At 37.1% G+C, this 23,795-nt stretch overlaps 1 protein-coding gene across 1 annotated transcript in view; it reads right to left on the minus strand.

The window, feature by feature from the left end:
• LOC115926705 (protein-tyrosine sulfotransferase 1-like) overlaps positions 1–23,443 on the minus strand; it is a 37,463-nt gene extending 14,020 nt beyond the window's left edge. The window contains exon 1 of the mRNA XM_030991842.1: positions 23,369–23,443. The gene's annotated coding sequence lies outside the window, so the exon portion shown is untranslated. The remainder of the gene's footprint in view (positions 1–23,368) is intronic.
• Positions 23,444–23,795: the final 352 nt, after the last annotated feature.

Below are 23,795 nucleotides of genomic sequence, written 5' to 3' on the forward strand. Positions count from 1 at the left end.
TACAAGGAGGCATATTTAGAAAATTTCTCTGGGACTCAACAATAGATCCTGAATTTCAATGAGCTCCTCAATTATACATTATTTTTAAAGGTTGGGAACAACATATTTCCTGATGGCTTTATTCAAAAGGCAAGATCAGTCCAGATATATTATTGTGACAGTTTTAATTTAGGATTTGAATATCTTGAAAATATGGGGAGTGGAGGATAAAGAAATACATCAACAAGGGAAATTTAGAGTGATGGAGAGAAAGAAGGGAGATAAAGAGAGAGAGAGAGAGAAAGGGGGTGGGAGAAGAGATAGAGAAGGAGAGAGATAGCATGGAAAGCTAGCTATGGAAAGACAGATTTATATAAAATAGAGACAGATAGAGAGAGATAGAGAGAGAGAGAGAGAGATAGAGAGAGAGAGAGAGATAGAGAGAGAGAGAGAGAGATAGAGAGAGAGAGAGAGAGAGAGAGAGAGAGGGAGAGAGAGAGAGAGCGATAAATAGGCCAGACAGAGAAAGCAAGTGATGGAAGATAAAGACAGAGAAGGACAGGATGGAAGATGGAAAAGAAAGAGTGAGAGAGAGAGGGAGAGAGAGAGAGGGAGAGGGGATGATGGTGCATAACAAGTAAAAAAATGTTTAGTTACATTATAGCAAAGGAATTGTAAAAAAAAAGTGGGTGTTTATGACATAAAACTGAACATTATCTTCATAATATAACTATCCCCATCAAACACACACCCACATGATAAATAGAGGATAAATAGTACCTATAATGGATCTGGAAATCCATTTGCAGATCCTCTACTACTATTGTCCTTTCTTCAGCTTGTGATCTATCAACATTACGTGTCATAGTGCTACTCTACAGCTCAAGCCATGAAACTTGTGTCTACAACAAACTTAATTTGCCTTTAAATGTCTTCAAAAATTGAACCACCAAAGTTCTCACATTTTCATGAGCCATGATACATGCCTTGGCAACATACTTAATTTGCACTGTTAGATTTCTTCAATATTTTAATCCCAAGAGTCTCTTAATTTGGCACAATTTTTGCAATACCCACTGTTTACAGAGATATTGTGCACATATTGAATCCTCGTTTAATGACAAAAACTTCTTAATTATCAGATGCTTGTGCCAAATTTATAGTGAGCCTGCTTTCAATCCTGCCAAAAAAGGATGGCCGTTCACGTTTGATGTTGGTTTAAAGTCTGCGATCTCATTAAAAAATTTGGGTCACATGCGCTGCTGCATAAAAAACACAGGTCTCTGTAAATGCTGAAGACATGAAATTAATTCACCTGGAAAAGAGAAATCGGCACGCAATCCGAGAGATAGGAGATCACTTCTCATGTCCAGTCTTTCACATCCAACTAAAAGCGCATCCCCTAAGGAATGTCATGTGATCAAGTCCTACGCTTTAGAGCCAGTTTGCTAATCAAATTTTACAGGGGATGCGCAATTAAGTCTTGCCGGACCTGTAAAAGTCTTGTAAGACATGTCGGTGGTTATCCGCAAAAAGGCTGTAAGAGCTACATGTATGTATGGTTGAGGGCAGCAAAGGCTTTCTTGCGTTCAGCGGACAATGTAGAAGGAAAATTTTCCTCACGAATAGCTACTCTTTCTAATGTTATTTTCCAAGAAGACTACTCCCAAAGCAACGATATCGAAGCCAAGCCATCGCTTTGGACATGGGAATGGCCTTAACGTTTTTCCTGCATGCAGTCGGTATAGGAATGGCTCTCTCTTACAAAGCTTCAGAATTGGAGTGACGTACTCTGCCTAATTGACAAGCCGTTGAATGACGGTGTTGACATTACGGGAGGAGCATAAACAGCACAGCCAGATCCTGAGGCTAACCGATACCTAGTATGACTGGATTTATGAAAGCATGCACGTCTACTTGGCTTTTGAGACATTCGCGTACATTCATGTATATTAACAAGCTCATAAATCCTACTGCTAGTATGATTTCATTCATGAAAGCATGCAAGTTTACTATGTTTTTGAGCCATTTGAGTAGTGTTCACATGTCTGTACTTGTATCCCTATCCCCCCCCAAAAAAAAAAAAGTATGACAAAATTAGTATAACAAAAATATTCCTGCGGCAGTTGATGAAAAATCAACAAGTGAAGAAGAAATGATGAAATACTAACAAAAATGTATTTTTGGCTGTACGCTTTTGTCAATCGACAACAAATTTATTCTAAACCAGCAATCTTCAAAAACTTGAAAATGGGGCGCAACATTTGTTTAGTGTGCAGTTAAGAAAACAAAGAGGATACGTCTGCTAGACTATATGACAAAACAAAGAAAGAAAGAAAAAGGAGGGAGAGATTGAAGTGCAAAACCTCCTTTCCCTTCACAAACAAAGTACACATGATGTTTTCATCAGATACAAGGGATTCTGGCTAAGAATCTCTAAAAGCCCGTTTGATAAAAAATACCATATTGGTTACATCTAAAGACCTTCTGGCTAAATCCCGAGGAATCCCTACAAGTGAATATAATATCTAGAAAATCGGGGTCACAGTTAACAAGGCTGCTATTTATTTTTTTTGTGCAATATCCTGGACAAATCTTCAAAGATCAGACAGTAAATTAAAAAATGCACCATTCTTAATACAGTAAATGCATTTAAAAATGTTCATGAAAAGGATTTGGAAAATGCTTACACCACTGGTAATTTATATGATATAAAGTCAAGCATATCTTGGTGACCACATCTCTATAAGGCCCCTTGCCTAAAGAGGCCACTTTTTCTGTTCCCTTGAGTGGCCTTTATAGACAGGTTTGACTGTTTATTATATTAGAACACCTTATCGTTATATCATTTGTTGACAAGAAAGGCATTAAATCTAGATATTTCTTTTGTTTATCATTTTCTTTCTCTGAACGCATATTACAACACTTTAACTTGTCTGTTGAGAGACAGAAGGGTGTTGACATTATGTCAAATTATATATGAATCGAAAATTGGTTGGTTGGTTTGTTTGTTTTACCTGACTGCTAAAAAAAGCATGTGTATGTTTGTAAGGGACTTGATAATGAGGAGGCCTTACCAAAAGGCAGTAGCACCTCAAATTGATTTTGAACCCGATACCTCTTGGTTATGAGACCACTGAGCGAGACCACTGAGCCATCACGTCTCAACAACCTTCTGGCTCTCAACAGACAATACATAGGGAGAACATGGCACTACTACACAGAATGTGTCAATCTTAATTGGGTAACAACCCCCCCCCCCCCCCCAAAAAAAAAAAAAAAAAAAAAAAAAAAAAAAAAATCATTTCTATCTATAGAAGATATGAACACACTGGCCAGATGAAGATGGCTTACTCCATTCCATCGGGTGTTCTCGTTGGGTTGGGTTGGGTTGTCAGGTTACAAAAAATTTCCATAAATAATTAAGCCCTAATCTACAGGTTCGGGTGTTCTGTAAGTGAAACACACCTCTCTCTCATGGTCAAAGTGTTGGGTCCACTTTACCGGACACTTTTTTGAAAAACCTACAATAAATCTATGAAAACTCACGTCCTTACTACGAGATAAATAGCCATAAGAGTTCTTAAATAAGCTAATGATTGACACTTCATCATTTTCTGATTGTACGGGCATGTATCACAACTGTTCATGTAGCAAGATTAGCTTTATCTCAAGGACCACCTTTGAAAAAAAATTATTTGTTTGCATTCATTTTACTTGACCTTTCATGAATATAGGGACACGTTTAAACGTAAGTTTGTGTAATTCGACATTATAAGCTGGCGCAAATACCCAATCAAACTCAGTAAGCCGATGTGATTGTCTGCTTGCAACTCACTGAGAATTATAGAGTTTATCTAACAATGGAAACTAAAATGAAATAGATTCCTACAAGGACACCATCCAGCATCTGACAAAGGATGCAAAATAAGTCCATAGTGGACTATTTCATGTATCTCTTTTGTTGTTGTATGTTCATCATGCAGATGCTTTTATGTGACCTCTTTTTTTTCTTTTTACAAGTGCGCCTCAAGCATTTTCTTTCAAGTGGGTTCGGAGCCTTACAAATCTCATATATTAAGACAACCCCGCCCATCTCCTAATTCCCAAGACACAATTTCATTACACAAATAGGCAGCGTTAAACGATTGCCTCAGTAGTGGTTTCCTCTCAGTGTATCCCTCTTTGAAAGCTCAACTCAAGATCTTGTCAGGAAATTGGATAACTGAATGGCTACAAAGCTCCTACAGATATTCACTGTGCTTCAGGTCATAAAATACAGAAATGGGAAGCATATGACACTGTAAAATAGGAACAAGGTTACAGCAACTGCCTCTGGTTGATTTGTAAGAATCTGTACAACTGTGTTACTACATGTAGCACATAGGAGACCATATTGAGGGGTCCGTGACACAAAGACATAACTCTAATTTTGCAATTTTGAGAAAAATGGTTTAAAGATAGGGGTCCACTTGGGCCTTAAGGAGTTAAGTCTATGTTTCACTAGCCATTGACTTCAATGGGGTGTCGGGTGGAGTTAAGTCTTGTGTTTCCTGGAAAACCCACATTTTTCTGAACATTTTTATATCAAATACTCACTTTGGCAAAATACAAGGTTACGTCTGAACCCTCAATACTTGTTTTCATCATCTTTCTTTCCTTGTCATTCCAATATTACAAATTTTATGACAAACTTCAGACATATCCCATTATTGAGGATTACAAATGAATATTCTGTCTAAACTTTGTTTGATTCTGTAAGAATTCATTGTCCATTACTGCAGGAACTGGAGGTTTAAACGAGAGCTTTCTCAGATTCACGTCTGTCACAGTAAAGGATTAGGCATGCCTCTCAACTCGGAAAGGAGGATACACGCTTGTTGAATATCAATTGGATTACCGCTGAAACCGATGACAAAGTTACGTAGGAGTCGACAGTCGCTCGACCACGGTATGAATAATTCAAGAGCAATGGGGTATGGTTTTTTGACAGTGCTTTTCAGGAGAAGAGTGTCGACTTGTTGAGCGATATTTTTGTGAGGGCAGGCAAGTTCATCCATTGAGAGTCAAATGGGCGATAGCTCTGTGTTGAAGTATATGAGTTAATGTCCTTCTAGCTCCTAACAGGAGAATATTATATGCATTGGAAGCTGGTGCAGAGTTCGCTTCTCGTTCACTCCCTGTTAGAGGTCGATACTCATGACCTCTTACTTCCCCTGAAACATTTTACACTTGATTTTCAATATCCATTTTACAAATTTGAAAAAGCATCTTCAAATCAAATATCAATCTAAGCAACAAATGCATCAAAATTATGCAATTACTATAAACATTAACTGGAGAAAAAAAAGCTACGATTGATATGTAACTTACTGAATATTACTAGATTTCAAAAACCTTTAAGGTTTGTAAAAACTTCATGAATAAAACAAGAATTAAGTGATGACTATATGAATAATTATTTCAGCAATGAAAAATTCATGCCACTATACAAAAAACATGAAAAGATAGGAAGCTCACAAGGCAATTCCATCCTTTATGGGTTGCGAGAACTTTCAGGAATAAATATTCAGGAATAAAATACGAATGGAGGAGAATTTTATGAGCCCGATTACGAGATGCAAGTCTCTAGCGTCTCTAGCGACTTTGTAAGATCCCATCACATTATTCCTTTCGCACTTTCCTGCATTTTCCGAAGAGGAGCCAGAGCCTCAATGAGTAAAAAGTCATCCTCTGAGGGGATTACAGAGTAAGACCCTTCTGATGGATTAGAGGGGGGTAGGTCCTTGGGAAGGATAATCCAGGATTAGCATAAAAGGGGGGGGGGATGTTCACACTGGTGAATAACCCAAGCACACTGGCAAACCATTTTAAAATCTACTAAATGTTCGCCATTCCTGCTAGTGTAATGAAGAGTTAGAAACATGAAAAGGATAATCTAACTTTTCTTCTTTTTTGGGGTATCAAAGTGCCTCTTGAGCATTTTTTTTCAATGGTTACGGTGCCTTATAAATCTTGTACATTATTATAATTGAAATAATCTGGGATTAGCATAAACTGGGTTTGTTCACATGAGCTAATACCCCAGTCACATCGGCAAATTGACTGCAAATTGGCAACGTCTTGGCCATTAGCAGTAGTGCAATGTGTTCCTTGGTCTATTTTAGGTTAGATGTCAGTCTCATTGGTGTGACTAAGGTTTAAATAGCTGGGTAAACTTGAAAAATTTACTTGAAAAACACAAGTAAACCACCACTCCTAACAGGGGTTATAAATTCATTTGGGTTATTTTATCAGATTAAGAACATAATTTAGACAAAGTTAAGGAATGGGTAAAATTAAGAATGTAGAATTAAGACATTTAAGACATCCTTTTATTAATAGCCTACCACTCACTTGTGCCTTCCAACAACAAAAATTCCAATGTCCAAACTTTAAAAAAAAAAAGTGTTTTCAAATCTACAGTAGATAACACATGGCTGTATAATTCACACACACATCCATTCCTCAATGCATACTGTCAATATCTTAGTTTTAATCTGTAACATGAATTCTCATAAATATGCAGAAATGTTAGTTATTGCGTGTCATTGTGTGTTATCTTCCTTGACATTGTTAATTCATTCATATTTTTCTAATCCAAACAACCCATCTGCTGTGTGATAACAAAATCCACCATAAGTTTACACCAGTATCTCATTGCAATTTTTTTAGGCAATACTTTTTTTTTCTTGACAATTTAAATCAGTTCACATTGCTAGAAGTAAATATTACACTACATAAAACCAACCACAGGATTGATGAAAAATAGTTAAGTGCAAATTAGCACACAAAAAAAATCATCATGAAATGCTAAGATCAGATATCCTATCTTATTTCATTGTAACTACAAATCTGATCAGCACTTTATGCTGAAACTTCAAACGCAGAAAGAAAGAACGAAAGAAATAAAGGCAGAAGGAACGAAGAAATAAAGGCAGAAAGAACTATCCAACAAAAATCACTTGAGTAATTTCATTGCTGCCTTGGACGTGCTGAAACTTCAAAAAGCAGAAAGAAGGAATGAAAGAAAGAAAGACAGAAAGAACAAACAAACAAAAAACATAAGGAAGGAGCGAAAGGAAGAAAGACAGAAAGAACGAATAAACAAAAATCACTTAAGTAATTTCATTGCTGCCTTGGACATGCTGAAACTTCGAAAAAGCAGAAAGAAGGAACGAAAGAAAGAAAGCATAAGGAACGAACAAACAAAAATCACTTAACTAATTTCATTGCTTCCTTGGACATGCTTAATCATTCATACCGTGAAATCCTCTCAAACAGCTAAGAGCTTTTACTCGTCTCTATGGGCAGTCAATTTTCTCCATTAAAATTCACATTCCCAAAACCTTAATAATGCCATCTCTTCCTGGGAACTTTTTTCTCTTTTAAAAAAACAATTATATGAAACATTTTCTATTTCTATATCCCCACATTTGATAAAAGCAAAAATATTGGACTCTTTCGGAACCGTTATTTAGATTACACTTCCTCTGTTAACCCTTAGCCTACGGGAACCAGGTGCTCTGTGTACAAAGTCTATGGGAATATCAGAAATTTGAAAGGAACGAGTTAATAAGTTCTTTGCTCCAATTCTTAATCAACGATATCTTTCTTCACAATGCATGAACTAGTTTTCAAATTACTAAGCTTTTTGCGAAAATCCTTGATTCAATATCTTAATTGGAACAAATATAAATACCAACGTAAAAGGACACAGAAATGAATAAGTCACCCGTTTTTTGCTAATGATAACCTAATGGTTTTCTCATATATAATGGGTCAGCTTTAGATAAAAATGAAACAAAGTAAAGAAAAGTTTTAAGAAAGCATCAACAACACAATTGCAAAGACTTTTAATTTCACGCTAAGGCACTTTCAAAAGGCTCAAGTGTATTATTGATATTTATTACAAACATAAAAATGATGTATAATATTATTTGAAGAAGATTTCTACAACATAATATCGTCCTTGTTTTCACGAAGTGACGGTAGTGAGGAAAATCGTCACGCAAAGTGAATGCAATTTTTTTTCACTACCGTCACTTCGTGAAAACAGCGACGATATATGCAAAAGGGTTGAGTTGATGCCTTAACAGTTTTTGCGCTCACATTCAAAATGCCTAAAAGTTTTTATGACACCAATTCTTTCCAGTCTTTGCATGATGCATCCCTTCTTGTCACTTCAAAAAAGTAAAAAGTAGTTTTTCAGAAGAAATAGTTATGACTACCTTAAGGCACTGAAAGGGTGAAGTCACATAGTGTTTGCAAAGCATGACATGTTTTCTCCTAATACACATCTGTAATGGGACAGCTTGACATAAAATTCAATAACGAAGTATTAGAAAAATGGAAGAAAAATAGCAATTTATATTCTTAAATAATGTTCTATAATAATACCGGTACTGACAATGATAATAATATATAGGATTTATAAAGGGCCAAATCCACTTAAGAATTAAAGGCTCAAGGCGCACAAGTGCAAAACATGGAAACGCGTAAACATGCTTGTACAAAAATACAATATAACACAAAAAGAAGAAAAATCAGATTAACTACCAGTAATAGCAAACTGGAAAAGATAAGTTTTAAGGTTTCTATTGAAAGAATCTACAGAAGGAATATCTCTGATCCCTCAGGGTAAACAATTCAGGAGTGAGTGAAGGCACTTTCCCCCAACTCTGTATTAAGTTTTGGAAGAACAAGCAAAACTAGAGTTTTGAAAACATAAAGATCCGGCAGGTGTGTAGTGACAATGAACCTAAAACGAGTGGGAGGGATCACCATTCTGTCACACCCACTCTCCTTTCATTAAGCAGTGGCAAAACACTCGACGTCGGCACTCGTTCCAGAAACCCTATCCTAAAAACCCACATTTCAGAAGGATAATGCCTCGTTTGCCACTCCAAATGACGTAAGTGTAAGCAAAATAGAGGACGATTTGGAGCAGCAACAAAAACAGGTACCAGTAGATAAGAAGGGGAAGATTTGGGGAGAAAACGTATCCTTACTGCTGCTGGGAGCATTAGGGCTTGTCCACATGATGCACGGTTTAATTTCATCTCTTCCAATACATATTTTTATGCATAATTTCAATTTTTGTAATAGAAATGTTTTTATAGCTATTGTTAAAGTCTTTCTGAACTCTTTGGCTCAAACAATGTCCTTTTTTTTTCTTCTCCATTCTCTCCTTTTCAGCCTCTTGGTCTTTCAACATGAAAGTGTAATACTACATTAAACAAATAACTTTGTTTTGCAATTTCGATTTCATCTTACCAATGCTACAAGATTTCTGCAAAAGTTGACTTAAAACATGTATTTTAGTTGTGTATATGTTTTTATCTTTCTATATTCAAAATTTGTTTGTAAATTGAACATTTTCAGCTTTTGAGCTGCTTGTTAGATGTGTTTTTACAATAAGCCAAACCATTAAATTAATTTTTTTTAAACGCCACATTTTTAAAACAAAATGATGACACAAACTTAATGTGCTTCACCCTAGCATATCTTATATTAAACAAGCAGATAAATGAGTATGCTTAGCAATTTGGTTGCATGCAGCTCCTTTCTCATTTCTTTAAATCCCCACTTTCATAATAATAATAATACATATGATTTATAAGGCGCCAAATCCACTTGACAGCCAAAAGCTCAAGGCGCAGCTTGTGCAAGAGATGAAATACATACATGATACATTTATACAAAGTGCGATAGGAAAGGTACAGACATGAAAGGTTATGGTAATCAATTATAAGCTAAATTAAACAGATATTTCTTAATATTGTTTTTTAACACTTCAGCAGAACTGCTATTCTTAATCCATTGAGGGAGAGTATTCCATAATGAAGGCCCAGCATGAGCGAAGGTTCGCTCCCCCCACTTTGTTTTAACCCTAGGAGTAACAAGTAAGCCAGAGTTTTGAGAACGTAGCTGTCTAGAAGGAAAGTAATGCTTAATAATCTTGAAAATAACACGTTTTTCTACGGGCAACCAATGGAGCGATTTGAGGACTGGTGTGATGTGACTGTACTTGTTGGACAGGGTCACAACACGAGCAGCAGCATTCTGTAATCTTTGTAATTTTGCGAGTAGGTTGTGAAGCGAACTAAACAAAAGGCCATTACCAAAATCCAAGCGAGAAGAAATTAAAGCATGAGTAATTTTCTCAGTGGCACTACGGTTAAGATATTTACAAATAAAACCCAAATTGCGTAACTGATAACGTACTGATTTTGAGACATATTGAATTTGTGTAGACATTGTCATGTTTGAGTCGAGAAACACACCAAGGTTGCGACATATATTAGATAGGGTAATTTCATGTCCAGCAAGAGTAATTGAAGTGATGGAAATATTCTCTAACTGAGTCTTGGAACCATACATTATAAATTCGCATTTGGCGAGATTCAATTTAAGTGAATGTGAGTTTAACCAATTATGAACATCTTGTACTCAAGTCTCAATGTTATGGATAGCGCTGGCTGCATTGTTCTGATTGGGTTTGAAAGAAGTATATATTTGAATATCATCAGCATAAACATGATAATAGAGAGGAAGGTGATAAAAAATATTCTTCAAACCCATTAAATATAATGAAAACAGCGTGGGCCCGCCCACAGAGCCTTACGGAACTCCGCATGTAAGTGGTGCAAAATCTGAAAGGCAGCCGTTTATCAAGACAGCTTGAGAATGGCATGACATTTACACATAAAAGAACAAACGATAAAACAAAAATCATTGTGGTTTCCCACACCATGTGTGAATGAACCTTGAAAAGCATCAAGACTCATATGTAATGATATATACTGTGTAAACAGAACATGAGCAACTCTACTTTCTCCATGACAACTATCCTCCGATAGTCTCGACACTGCTATAGGATGGTCTCGCTCAAGACTTCCTTTTATCTATCTCCAGCATAATGCATTTCAAAATCTGACAACTCCTTTTCATAGAGGTGTTTTGAGACTCCAAGCTTTGTAGCTCCATTTTCAACTTCTGCTAGTAGCCTTTGTGTATTCTTAAATAAAATTTACTCCTTGCCAACAGAAGCAGAAAATCCCCACTAAATTTCAGCCTGAAAGATAGTTGGTCTACGGGAGGGGCCTGAATATATTAGAGGTGCAATGATAAAACACTTGAGTTTCTCCATGTATCGAATGATGCTATAATTCACTCTCGATTTTCTAGAGGGAAATAGATGAACATTAAACAGCGGGGGAAATACATCAGACATGTAAATTGGTTTACTCCTCTCAAATTTCAATCAAATGATCATGTGATCAATCACATTGCTGTCTTTGACTTTCTCTTCCTCCATTTTCTTCCTTTCTTTTGATTTCCCTCTTTTCTCTTTGGTTATCCTCCCTTTTCCCCTTCATTTATCTCCCTTTTATAATGCAACTTCACCCCCTCTTTCTCTCTCTCTCTCTCTCTCTCTCTCTCTCCCCCTCTCTCTCTCTCTCTCCTTTCTTTCTCTCCTCTCCTCTCGATCTTAGACAAGCTTTGCATGCCTCTCTGTCTAAAATATACATCTCTTCTCTCTCCTTATTCTTCTATTCTCTCTCTCTCTCTCTCTCTCTCTCTCTCTCTCCTTATTCTTCTATTCTCTCTCTCTTTCTCTTACTCTCTCACTCGCTCCCCCACTCTTCCTTTGTCTCTTACACTCTCGTCCCACACCCTCTTCTCTCTATCTCTCTCTCACACACACACATACACACACTGTCTCTCTTTCTCTCCCTCTCTCTCTCTCTCTCTCTCTCTCTCTCTCTCTCTCACTCTCTCACTTAATCACCCCCCCCCCCTCTATTTATATCCCTCACTATGTTATACAACAAGCAACAACCATTAGTTGGGGAGGAGGGTAAATTGAATGTCATGAACAAATCAATCTCCATTCCCTCGTTTTCTCAAACTCTCATTTTAAATATCCATGTAGCGCAGAGAATGTGCATTTTAATTACAATAAAACATATAAAATAAAATAAACTCTCCCTTCTCTTTTCTCCTAAATTCTCACCTCTCTATCTCTCTCTCACTCTCACACACACATACAACCACCTTACACAAACACACACGCCCTCTTTGTGCCCCCACCCCTGTCTCTGTCTCTTTCTCTCACTCTATTTGCAATTCCATGATGACGTCAATTTGTTTTCCTTTTTCTCAATGACCGATTGATGATCACTCTTACAAATTGACCTTTATCATACATGATGAAAGTGAACTAGGACATTTATCACAAGTATTGATCTTAATAACCCTCCGAAAACAAGAATATGCCTATCACTTGGAATAATAGAGCAACATGTGGAAGGTCAAGACATCAAATCTTAATGCGACTTTATCAAACTTTCTTGATGATTGCACATTAGGACCTTTGTTGAGAGAATCAATATTAACTGGAAAACACAAATATGCCTATCAACTATCAATGAAGAGACGAGTCGTTAGAGACAGTGAGGCACCTCTCATTACATCTGTTTCTTTCTATTTTTACCCCTCTGACAGTTTGCTTTTCTGTTTATATTTTACCCATACATCCACTTTCGTTGCTTCTATAGATCTGTCACCCCCCCCCCCCCCCCCTCTCTCTCTCTTTCTCTCTTAGCATTCCCCTCTTTTGTTTCTTTTTACGTTTTTGCTGTGTCCCATTTAAACATTTGTCATAAGATGTACTTAAGCGCTTGTATAAATTCTATGCCTTATTAATTGAAAATATGTAAGTGTATGTATGTATATGTGTAAAACTAACATGCACAAAATTCACAGGTGCAAAGGGTTGAGGTACTTATACAATACAAGCATGATTTTTTTTTAATGATACTTTGAACGCCAAATAAAATGAAATAGTTTTTAAAAAAATAAACAACTAAAAATGAAGAAAGAAAGAAAAGAAAAGAAAAGAAAAATATCCAAAAATGAAAATACCACATTTAACATAACGCAGGCATGATGAAAAAGCAATTTACAATTATGGAATGAGACAGAAAATGACAAATGTAGTATCTTGAATGCAAATTGCTACAATTTCCCTTTTTGTTGTTGATGTTGAATTGGGTATTTTCTTTCTGTGTGAGGCCTTAAAAAGAAGAACAAACTGAACGATTGAACATATGAATTGAATTATCCAGAATGTTGACACTTTCTCCTTTCAATAAATCATTTGTAATTTCATTTCGATTGATCTCCGCTTTTAGTTGTTACAAGAAAGAGAGGGGGAACAGAGGGAAAGAGACAGAGACAAAGACAGGGAGAGAGAGAGACACACACGACAGACAGACAGAGAGAGATAAAACCAAATAAATAAGAGAGAGAGGTGGGAAGAAGAGAGTAGGAAGGAGAGAGTAGGAAGGAGAGGAGAGAGAGAGGTGGGAAGGAGAGAGTAGGAAGGAGAGGAGAGAGAGGTGGGAAGGAGAGAGAGGTGGGAAGGAGAGAGTAGGAAGGAGAGGAGAGAGTAGGAAGGAGAGGAGAGAGAGGTGGGAAGGAGAGAGAGGTGGGAAGGAGAGAGTAGGAAGGAGAGGAGAGAGAGGTGGGAAGGAGAGAGTAAAAAGGAGAGGAGAGAGAGGTGGGAAGGAGAGAGTAGGAAGGAGAGGAGAGAGAGGTGGGAAGGAGAGAGTAAAAAGGAGAGGAGAGAGAGGTGGGAAGGAGAGAGTAGGAAGGAGAGGAGAGAGAGGTGGGAAGGAGAGAGTAAAAAGGAGAGGAGAGAGAGGTGGGAAGGAGAGAGTAGGAAGGAGAGGAGAGAGAGGTGGGAAGGAGAGAGTAGGAAGGAGAGGAGAGAGAGATGGGGAGGAGAGAGTAGGAAGGAGAGGAGAGAGAGGTGGGAAGGAGAGAGTAGGAAGGAGAGGAGAGAGAGGTGGGGAGGAGAGAGTAGGAAGGAGAGGAGAGAGAGATGGGGAGGAGAGAGGTGGGAAGGAGAGAGTAGGAAGGAGAGGAGAGAGGTGGGAAGGAGAGAGTAGGAAGAAGAGGAGAGAGGTGGGAAGGAGAGAGTAAAAAGGAGAGGAGAGAGAGGTGGGAAGGAGAGAGTAAAAAGGAGAGGTGGGAAGGAGAGAGTAGGAAGGAGAGGAGAGAGAGGTGGGGAGGAGAGAGTAGGAAGGAGAGGAGAGAGAGATGGGGAGGAGAGAGATGGGGAGGAGAGAGGTGGGAAGGAGAGAGTAGGAAGGAGAGGAGAGAGGTGGGAAGGAGAGAGTAGGAAGAAGAGGAGAGAGGTGGGAAGGAGAGAGTAAAAAGGAGAGGAGAGAGAGGTGGGAAGGAGAGAGTAGGAAGGAGAGGAGAGAGAGGTGGGAAGGAGAGAGTAGGAAGGAGAGGAGAGAGAGGTGGGAAGGAGAGAGTAGGAAGGAGAGGAGAGAGGTGGGAAGGAGAGAGTAGGAAGGAGAGGAGAGAGAGGTGGGAAGGAGAGAGAAGGAAGGAGAGGAGAGAGAGGTGGGAAGGAGAGAGTAGGAAGGAGAGTGAAGTGAAAGTGAGAGGTCATTGATGGGAAAGAGAGACGTAAGAGAGACGGAGAGAAAGACAGAGAAATGGTAAGAGGGAGGAGTGAGATAAAAGATGATAAAAGAGAAAGAGAACATGTCTGTGACTGGTAGAGATAAAGACAAAATGTACTGAGAGAGAAACAGAGAGAGAAAGAGAGTGAGAGAGAGAGAGAGAGAGAGAGAGAGAAAGGGAGAGAGACAGATAGACAAAGACAGAGACACAGAGAGAGGGGGGTGTAGAGAAGGGGGCAACAAGAAATAAAACAAACCTTAAAGATGGAACAAAACCATTATCCCAAAATATCCACTAATACTCTTTTCACACTGGTTTTGCTTAACCCCGTACTTTGCTTAGCCCCGTACTATCCTTAACCCCGGACTATTTTTTTGGCTTTTCACACTCGCTGTTTTTAGTCCCGTACTAGCGCCTATTCCGGAATAAGAAAATTCCAGCTGTTCTCACTGCATTTCGTTAACCCCGGATATCGTGAATGTTATTATTGGACATACTTCGCATTTGGCCAGCTGCGATACGCTCCATTGCGTAGTACCGGACTATTTTTCGTTTCTGTTCTCATTCATTTGCTTAGCACCGCAATTGCGGGGTTAGCAGGAGTTAGCACCACAATTGCGGAGTTAGCCCTGCTATTTTGCAGGGTTAGTTAACCCCGTACTATAGGTGGGGTTAGCCAACTTTAGCCCACTTTGGTAAAAACCAGTCTGAACAGAAAGTGGAATAGGCTTAACCCCGTACTATAGGTAGGGCTAAGACCCCCCCTTAACCCCACCTATAGTACGGGGTTAAGCAAAATATTGCCAGTGTGAAAACAGTATAAGTAAAGCTATAACTCACCACAATTCAACTCCCTATAGTTTATGGGATAACAAATCACTTAAATACCGCTTTGGGCCATTTTCCCTCGTAAACGCTTTCCCCACTTAAAGAAATTGCTCTGGTAGCAAGAAGTGATGACATCAATTTAGCTCCCTAGTCACCTCTTAACCCCGAAACATTAACAAATTCAAGTTAGGATGCTATCGAAAGTCCCTTCTGATGAGAAAAATTGCATGAATGAATATAAATTGGTATTAAATGACTTGTTTAGTCAATCGTGTCTTATAATTCCTTGATCAAATATTTGCAAATTTTGATACAAGCTGCCTCAGTCAATTGTAAAAACTTTCATTAGTGTATAACCCTTCACCATATTTTATTAGTAATTCCTAGAAAGGCTTGATATATTAATGAAGGATAAGTAACGAAAGGGATTCTTTGAAATATTGGTTCTTAAAAATAACAAGTGTGGGAAAGGACAAGCTCATAGCGATAAAACCAGAAAACAATTTCAACATTTTGATTTTCTCATACTCTGCCGTATGCAAAGGTACAATAAGCAATACTAAAGGTGTTATGTGATTGTACAACAAGATGCCCCATGTCTGTGACTGTGAGGCACCCTTTTCTGTATGTTTAACTATGCAAAAATGCACAAACGATTCATGTAATTTAATGTCATGTTTTTACTATCGTAGATAATGGATTGCACAATACAGAGAAACTTCATTGTACCAGCTATTTGTATAAACTTTACTGTTTTTTATCACATCTCTTTTGAAACTTGCCTGAGCTAAATCAGTCACTGCTCCAATGTATTTTTCCCCACAGCTTTTTGCTCCATACAAGACAAACATTTAACAATTTGTGGTTTGGTTTAACTTAGTAATTTAAAATTCAGAGCCCTAAAAATGCACCAAACACATGAAAAGAAGTGGCTAAAATGTATGCACATTTTCAACCATTTTGTTGCAAGCCCACACTGTAGGATTATAAGCTTTAGAATACGATTTGATATTGTTATACGGTTCTAAATAGTAGCCATAAGGCTGAAACAAATTAAATTGATTCAATAATACAGTGATACACAAATAAAAAATAACATAAAAATCCTTAAAGGTAAAGACCAGTATTGGAAACGCCCCAATTTCAAAAAATGAAATGGAAGCTCTCATTACCAATCATGTGAAAGAATATGTTTTGACTAATACATGATGATAAAAAATTTGCCGGGAAACCGCCTACTAATTCATATATTTGGTAAATTTGTTTCTCTCATGGTCATTGAGAGATATAGGGTAGTCTCATATACATCTTTTTGTGTATAGTGCTTGTAACTTTATGAAGAATGGGCCAAATTTCTTATCATTTTGATGATTCCAGAACCTCGCAGATGCTAGATGCTAGATGATCAACCTTTTCTGATCGATTCCACAACGTTTCTTTCACAATGCAATCGCATGACCATAACTGGTCTTTACCTTTAAATTGGTAACATGTTGAGCGGTTCAAAATCAGTTTTTTTAATTAAAGTTCGCATTTTTCAACTTTAAAAAAAATATTTATAATATATTACAACTATGTAGCCTATTTAAAAAACAATACGTGATCAAGTTAGCCTTAAAAAATAAATCCCTGTTCTGAATGGGTTGGATAGGTTTTTTTGAGGTTAATAGCTCACTGCTCTTGTGTAACTTTTCTTACAAAATAAAACTCTGTTTTGTCTGTAATGTCAAACTATGCGAGCAAGTACAAAGTCAAAGATTCATCCAGAAGCCTCAAAGCTATTTCACATGAAATTGCACCTTTGCAACAAATGCAAATGGTAATCGAATTAATACAGACTCCACTCCGTAACCTACCGCCGCACGCGCTGTCATTCACACGCTCGTTATCGAAAGACCAACCTTCCTCTTCCTCGCTCTAGATCAAACAGGCGGTTGAAGAGCGATCACCCTTTAGGCAAATGGGGAGTACGCTTACCCCAGTGATAGGAACCCAACTCGAAACATCTTATATCATTCCGGGAGATTTTATACTATCACAGAGTCATTCAAAAGATCTCAGAAGTCCAAACATTTTCTGGTCGACTCTTACGAGACAGATTGATTACAAAATCTTGTAGAAGATCAGCGGAGTTATGTCAAATTATTTTCTAACATGACACAACATGATTAGCAATGGCAATTTTCATGAACCTTGAGATCTTATTGAAATCAAATAAATAAATAAAGTTTTAATGATATCACCTGATCATCTTTGAATCAGTCAAAAAAGGGTACCTAACACAATTTTCAAAATATAGGTTTTTTCATGACAGATTAATTTGTAGAAACATATTCAATATCTAACTTTAATTCATACTTATTGATGTCACTTAACACAAGTGGGGAGTACATGTGGGCAGTGAGTGGTATAGCTCTGGAAAACTATGAAAAATGTGGGGAGAGAAAATAACTCTAGTTTATTAAAAATACAAAAGCAAACATATTGTTGCAAAAAAATTCTTGCGTTCACTTTAGAGCTTTTATGAATAGTAAGCCCTTTTTACGTTAACACAATCCTACACCAAAGCAATATGATGCATTATCAATAATATTCTTTACCCCCCCCCCACCCCCTATTTTTAGAGAGAGGTATATCCATCATAGTTACATTTCATAACATTTTGAGGTGGTGTGAAACCCACCTCTCTATACATTACAAACTTTGAAAGGTTACAGAGAAATTATGTGGACAGACATATTCACAACTCTGGATCTTCTCTTCCTTAGGGTCCCTGTTTTGAAGATAATTTGTCTTCCCAAATTTGATTACTATTTTTTTTCCAATGGGTATATGTCAAGTAAAAAGAAAATAAAGATGCAACTTTTTGAAAAACATTGACCATATGTAGCATTCTCAGAGGGTAACCAACATCTATGTTGATTGCTTGCTGTAACTAAATGCAAGATCAATATTGGTTATTTTCATATTGCATATTTATTTCATTTTGTATATTATGACCCAAATTTGTGTTGATAGGTTTAATAAAGCAAAAATTACAAGAATTTACTGTCGACATAGATGAAGACATACAAGAAAAAAAATGGAAACATAATGTTTCTGAGAGAAGATATGATGGAGATGAAGAGAGAGAAAGGAAAAATTTCCTTCAGAAAGAAAAGGGGAAAACCCCTTCGAGAGCAAGAAGATATCAGTGATGAAACACAAGTAGCCAAACTACCAAGTAGAAGAACATTTGCACATTAATTGTCACCATAGGTAGAAAAGGAATACATTCACCGTAAAAAGGGGGAAAAAAGGGGAAAAAGAGGGAAAAAAGGTTGAGAAGAAGAAAGAGAATGACAGATACTGAGAGAAACAGAAGCAAATTACAAAAGCATATACATTGCATTTTTTTTCAGAAAAAAAAATAGAGGAAACTAATTTGAAAGCGAACAAAATAAAAAACCAAGAAACCAAAAGTATGAAATACAAAAAATTGTAGAAATACTAAAAATTAATCTTTCAGATGGAAGAACATTTGCACATTAGTGGTTAAAATAAAGAGATTAAAGAGGGATACATTCTAACAAAAAAATGAAACAAGCGCATGAGCTAACCACTACAAAACATTTCCCGAAAAAGAAAAATGGTGGCAAAACTTGAGGACACATTGTGCATAACCTCGATTTTTGCAACAAAAGACCTAAATTTGATTTGTGTGAAAAGGAAGCAAAATCCATATCCCCTCCTAACAAAGTTCCTGCCACAAAATCAACAAAATCCATAGTTTTCTTGCCGACATTGCAATGTTTGTACTGACATCTGCAATAGACACTACACATATAGACACCGTGCCTGCAGATGGGTTGCCGCCTCGTAAGACATAACTGTCGCAATCCCCGATGATGAACGACATCGTAACGAGGCGAGGGTCGTATTTTTAGCGAGCCAGCGTGCAAATTTGAGGGGAGCTTGAGCTGAAAGATACACTATGCAAACAACTTCGTCAGGTATGGAACAGGAGAAAATAAAATTAAGGAGGCATAAAGCTTTTATTTCCATCATTTCGGCGGGGGGGGGGGGGGAGGGGTCACTCTCGCAGATGCATCATCAATCAATCTCCAACCTGAAGAGGCCGATGCTTAAAGATGCCTTCAAAATTAAATTTGGAGCATGTGGAAAAAAGCTGCACGGCGGGCGTCTAAAGTCAACACTTGCTATTCTTTCATCTGTTCAAAGTAAACTTAAGCCGTTACGTTTTCCTCCGGCGGCGGCAGGCAGCATCAAGTGTTTTTGAAACGAGGAACTGTTTTGACATGAAAAAGATTCTATAAACATCCAAAATAGAGGGAGACTTTTTGTTCCAAATTCTGTACGACACTGTGCAAATCCCGAAGGACTCATCAATTGTGTAACTAGAGAAGAAAATCATTCTAAAGAAAGTAGTGGATGGAAGCCTTGAAAATTTATGAAGTATCTATTTCTTTATAATAATGTACATTGAATGCAGGGTAGAAGTGAAGTCAGGCAGATATATACAAAGAAATGAGTGATGGCCTACGAGTGTTGTCATTTCCTTTGGAAATCATGGACAGAATAGAATGAACAACATGTGTATCTTTATAGATGAACATGAAACAATATGAGAATTTTAACGATTTCCCATAATTTGTTTTTGTTCATACCCAGAACTTCCATTAATTAAAAATCGGGGTCTTTGTTTTATGATTTAAAAATAATCTATTCAAAGTCTTCTGGCCCCTTTAAAAATATTTCACAAATACGTTTTATTTTACCTGACTGCTAAGAAAGCATCAATGCTTGTTAATACGCAACCAGAGGACCAACGGCTTTAGATCCTCTCCGACGGACCTGGTAATGACATGCTATTATATCTCCTTATTCATTATGGAAAAACAATTTCTTAAAGATACACTTAATCTATACACAGGGGTATAAAATAAACATTGTTTTTAGCAAACCAGTGAGAATGAACAAATGCAAAGGCTTTCAACAAATCAGCTTAGGAGAAATTTTAATAACCTATTGTATATCCAACAGAAATCGTATATCTGTAAAGCGCTTAGAGACGTCAGATATGTATTAAGCGCTAAATAAAAGCTGAATATTATTATTATATTCCGATTACTTAATTATGTCATTGTGATCTTCACACATTTGGATAGATGATGGATGAGGTTAATGAAATTGCATTCGGTCGATTTTGAAACTTTGAAATCGTTGAAGTCTTTGAAATCATGTTTCCTGCATTAAGCTGTATGGATGAAAGAATCCGATAGTGTGAGGGTTAAGGACTTTGCATTCCAAACTACATTATACCTTCATGTCCTACAGATGTTTCCTTTCCCATCGGGGGTGACTGGAGAGTCAACATTGTCGGACAGAAAGACGAACAATGACCGTATATGTATGGCAAAAGGCGCCTAATGACACATCTGAGCAAACAGAATTCATTTTAGCGCTGACTGCTTGAGCCAATGAGTCCCAGGCCAGTCACATTATCTTGCAGGCAATCCTGAAAGTGTGGCCGATGTAAAATTTGTCAGAACATTTTTTTTTTCTTCTTCCGAAGTCCTTTTGTAACATTTTTGAGACTTAGAAAAGAGATAGTTTGATATAGGTCAAAATTTTCACTAAGCTACATATGTATGTACACTTTTGAAACCAGTAAAGCAGTAAGAATAGTTACAAGCAACCCTGTAGAAATGTAATTGTTTGAATCTCTTTTCTCATTTCATTTTGAAGGTGTTTGAGAAACGGAACAGAGCTAGGTTGCATAGGTCCTGTCCAAATTTATCATGCTATATGCATATTTTTTAAGCCAGCTAAGAAATAAGACTTGTTCAGCCATCAAGTTATTTCACTATTGGGTTTTTTTAACTTTTACCTTGGACCCAACACTACTTAATCTAACCCTAACACTCAACAAACCCTAGGCCTGCCTTCATCAGCTCGAGTTTGCCAAATAACCCGCTATTTTCAGATTTGGGACATTATCCCGAAGCTCTAAATTGCGTCTTCACCAGATCAATACGCTCATCACAAACTAGCTTGGACAGGCGCAAATAGGGCGATATTTTGGAAACAAGACCAAGATTTCTCAACCAAATATCCCCCTAATTGCAACTGCGGGCTGATGAAGACGCAAATTAACTGGTTAATTTGCAATCGGGATAGTTACAACAGTGGGTTATTTGGCAAACTCAAGCTGATGAAGACAGGCCTCATGTAACTTAATCACAACCCTTACCCTATATCTTTGAGAGCATAAAGCCTAAAACAAATGTCACCGGAGAAATGTCACCAAAGCAAATGTCGGATCAACGCCTGCAGTGTACCATACTAAAAGGTAGGCCCTTGACATAGTGCCCTCTCCGATGCCAGATACCATTACCATACAGGCTCCAAAATTTATTCTCTTCATCACAGACACTCGTGGAACTGTTTCTCATACGATTCTTGGCCAAGGCCTTAATCAAACGCGACACATGCCAGAAAGATAATGGCTATGAAATGTGAACTCTACAAGATGGGACTATTTTTACGCCTGGCAAAACTGGAGCGACATACTTTTTCATCTTTTTGTATATATTATTGTAATTTGTTCAGCCTACCGAGGATATTGCTGGGCGCTTATTGTTCTTTCAATCCAATGTTTGTTAAGATCAATTACTGCTCTGACATCCTACTAAAAGGTTTTAGATCTTGTGCCTGCCTGAATGCAAGGATTGCAAGCATATCTGTTCGCCCCTGGAAGCGCTATCTCTCTAGTCCATTTGAGAGCTTATTAGAAGTTTCTTCTTTCATCAGATGCATTCCCAAGATATTTTTTTTTTACAATCATATAATTTTTAAATCTAAGTTATAATTTTGGTGCATTCTCTACCCCTTTCCCTCAAAGAAGTTCACCGTTTTAAAGATTTTTATTTACCAGTAACCAATATCAAGGTACCAAGAACCAAGTCAGATGGACGAGACTGACATCAGACTGACAACAGACTTGATAAACGATTACATTTATACCCCAAATGATCAAGATTTGGTCGGTTTGGAGTCAGTGTTGAGTCAGATTGGTGATGTGACTGAGGTTTAAGCTGCTGTTCAAATTTGTTTTCTTCTTCTCTTCAGTGACATGTAAAGAATATATTACATGAATGAAAGGTGAAATATAATTCACATCCAGGCCAGGATATAAATTCCCGTAAATAACCTGCTTCCAGAATAATCAAATGAAATCATTACGCAATAAGCTTTTTTGTTTTTAAATGCTTCTTTTTTTAATGATTTTCCATCATGTGAGAACAGGCCTGTTATTTGAGAATGATGCGAACATCTGAAGCTCATGAGAATGGACTATTACAAAAACAGTCTCCTCTGAGAAAGACAATTAATCAACCCAGAGAAGTAGCGTATCTACTCCACTTTATGAGCAACCTGTGAATATCACTCAAACGTTTCTATCGGGATGGCAGATCCAGGACTTTGTGTGTGCGTGTTGTAATCGTGCACTTAAGGCGTCATGGTGTAGTGGATACGTCACCGGGCTATGGATGGCATGATTTGCGGTAAAAGTTCTATTTTTAATTTATATGAAAAGCATAAGTTTCATACTAGCTTGGGGGGGGGGTTCAAGTGATATGCATAAAATATTATTGAATTTAAAAAAAAAACTCTTGTTAGATCTAACTTTCTGAATTTTTATTCAAACTCACTAGGTGTTGCTGGTTTACTTATTGAATGAAAGCAGTACCGGTACTTTTTTTTTTTTTTTACAGAATATGAGTTCAAGTGATATGCATAAAATATTATTGAATTTTAAAAAAAAACTCTTGTTACATCTAACTTTCTGAATTTTTATTCAAACTCACTAGGTGTTGCTGGTTTACTTATTGAATGAAAGCAGTACCGGTACTTTTTTTTAACAGAATATGATTAAGGAAATATTAAATATAGCCGGGAAAAAATCTCACTGAATAAAGGAATATTTATGTTTTCAAATCTCAAAAATTCCTCTTCTACTTCCACATCAATTTACCTTTTCAATTGTTGCCAATTTGAGTGAGTCCGTGTAATACCAACAATCCCTCGTGCACCTGTGCATCCACCTGTAAATTGGAAGAGAAACAAATATTTCAAAATAATATTTTCCAGTCATGAAAGATTTTGAATTTAAAGCACACACAATTTTTTCAACAGAAAGACGCTTTCAAAACGCTTTGCAACAGCCAGCTTGGATGTAAAATCTAGAAAATATATGCATAGATTTTGATACAAGTGTTATAATGACAATAATTTATGACTGAAAATGAAATTCTATCGATTTGATTAAAAAAAATAAGAAGTTCAAGAATACTTTCTTAATTTTGTTCCATTTCAACAAAAACAAAGTTTTTTTTTGTATGATTTTTCAGAGGGGTTTAGATATTTGTGGAAAAACTTGTACTGTAAAAATTCCGATGTCA

Source organism: Strongylocentrotus purpuratus, unplaced genomic scaffold, assembly GCF_000002235.5.
Source record: "Strongylocentrotus purpuratus isolate Spur 01 unplaced genomic scaffold, Spur_5.0 spur5_scaffold_2, whole genome shotgun sequence".
In the NCBI taxonomy this organism is placed as follows: Eukaryota; Metazoa; Echinodermata; class Echinoidea; order Camarodonta; family Strongylocentrotidae; genus Strongylocentrotus; species Strongylocentrotus purpuratus.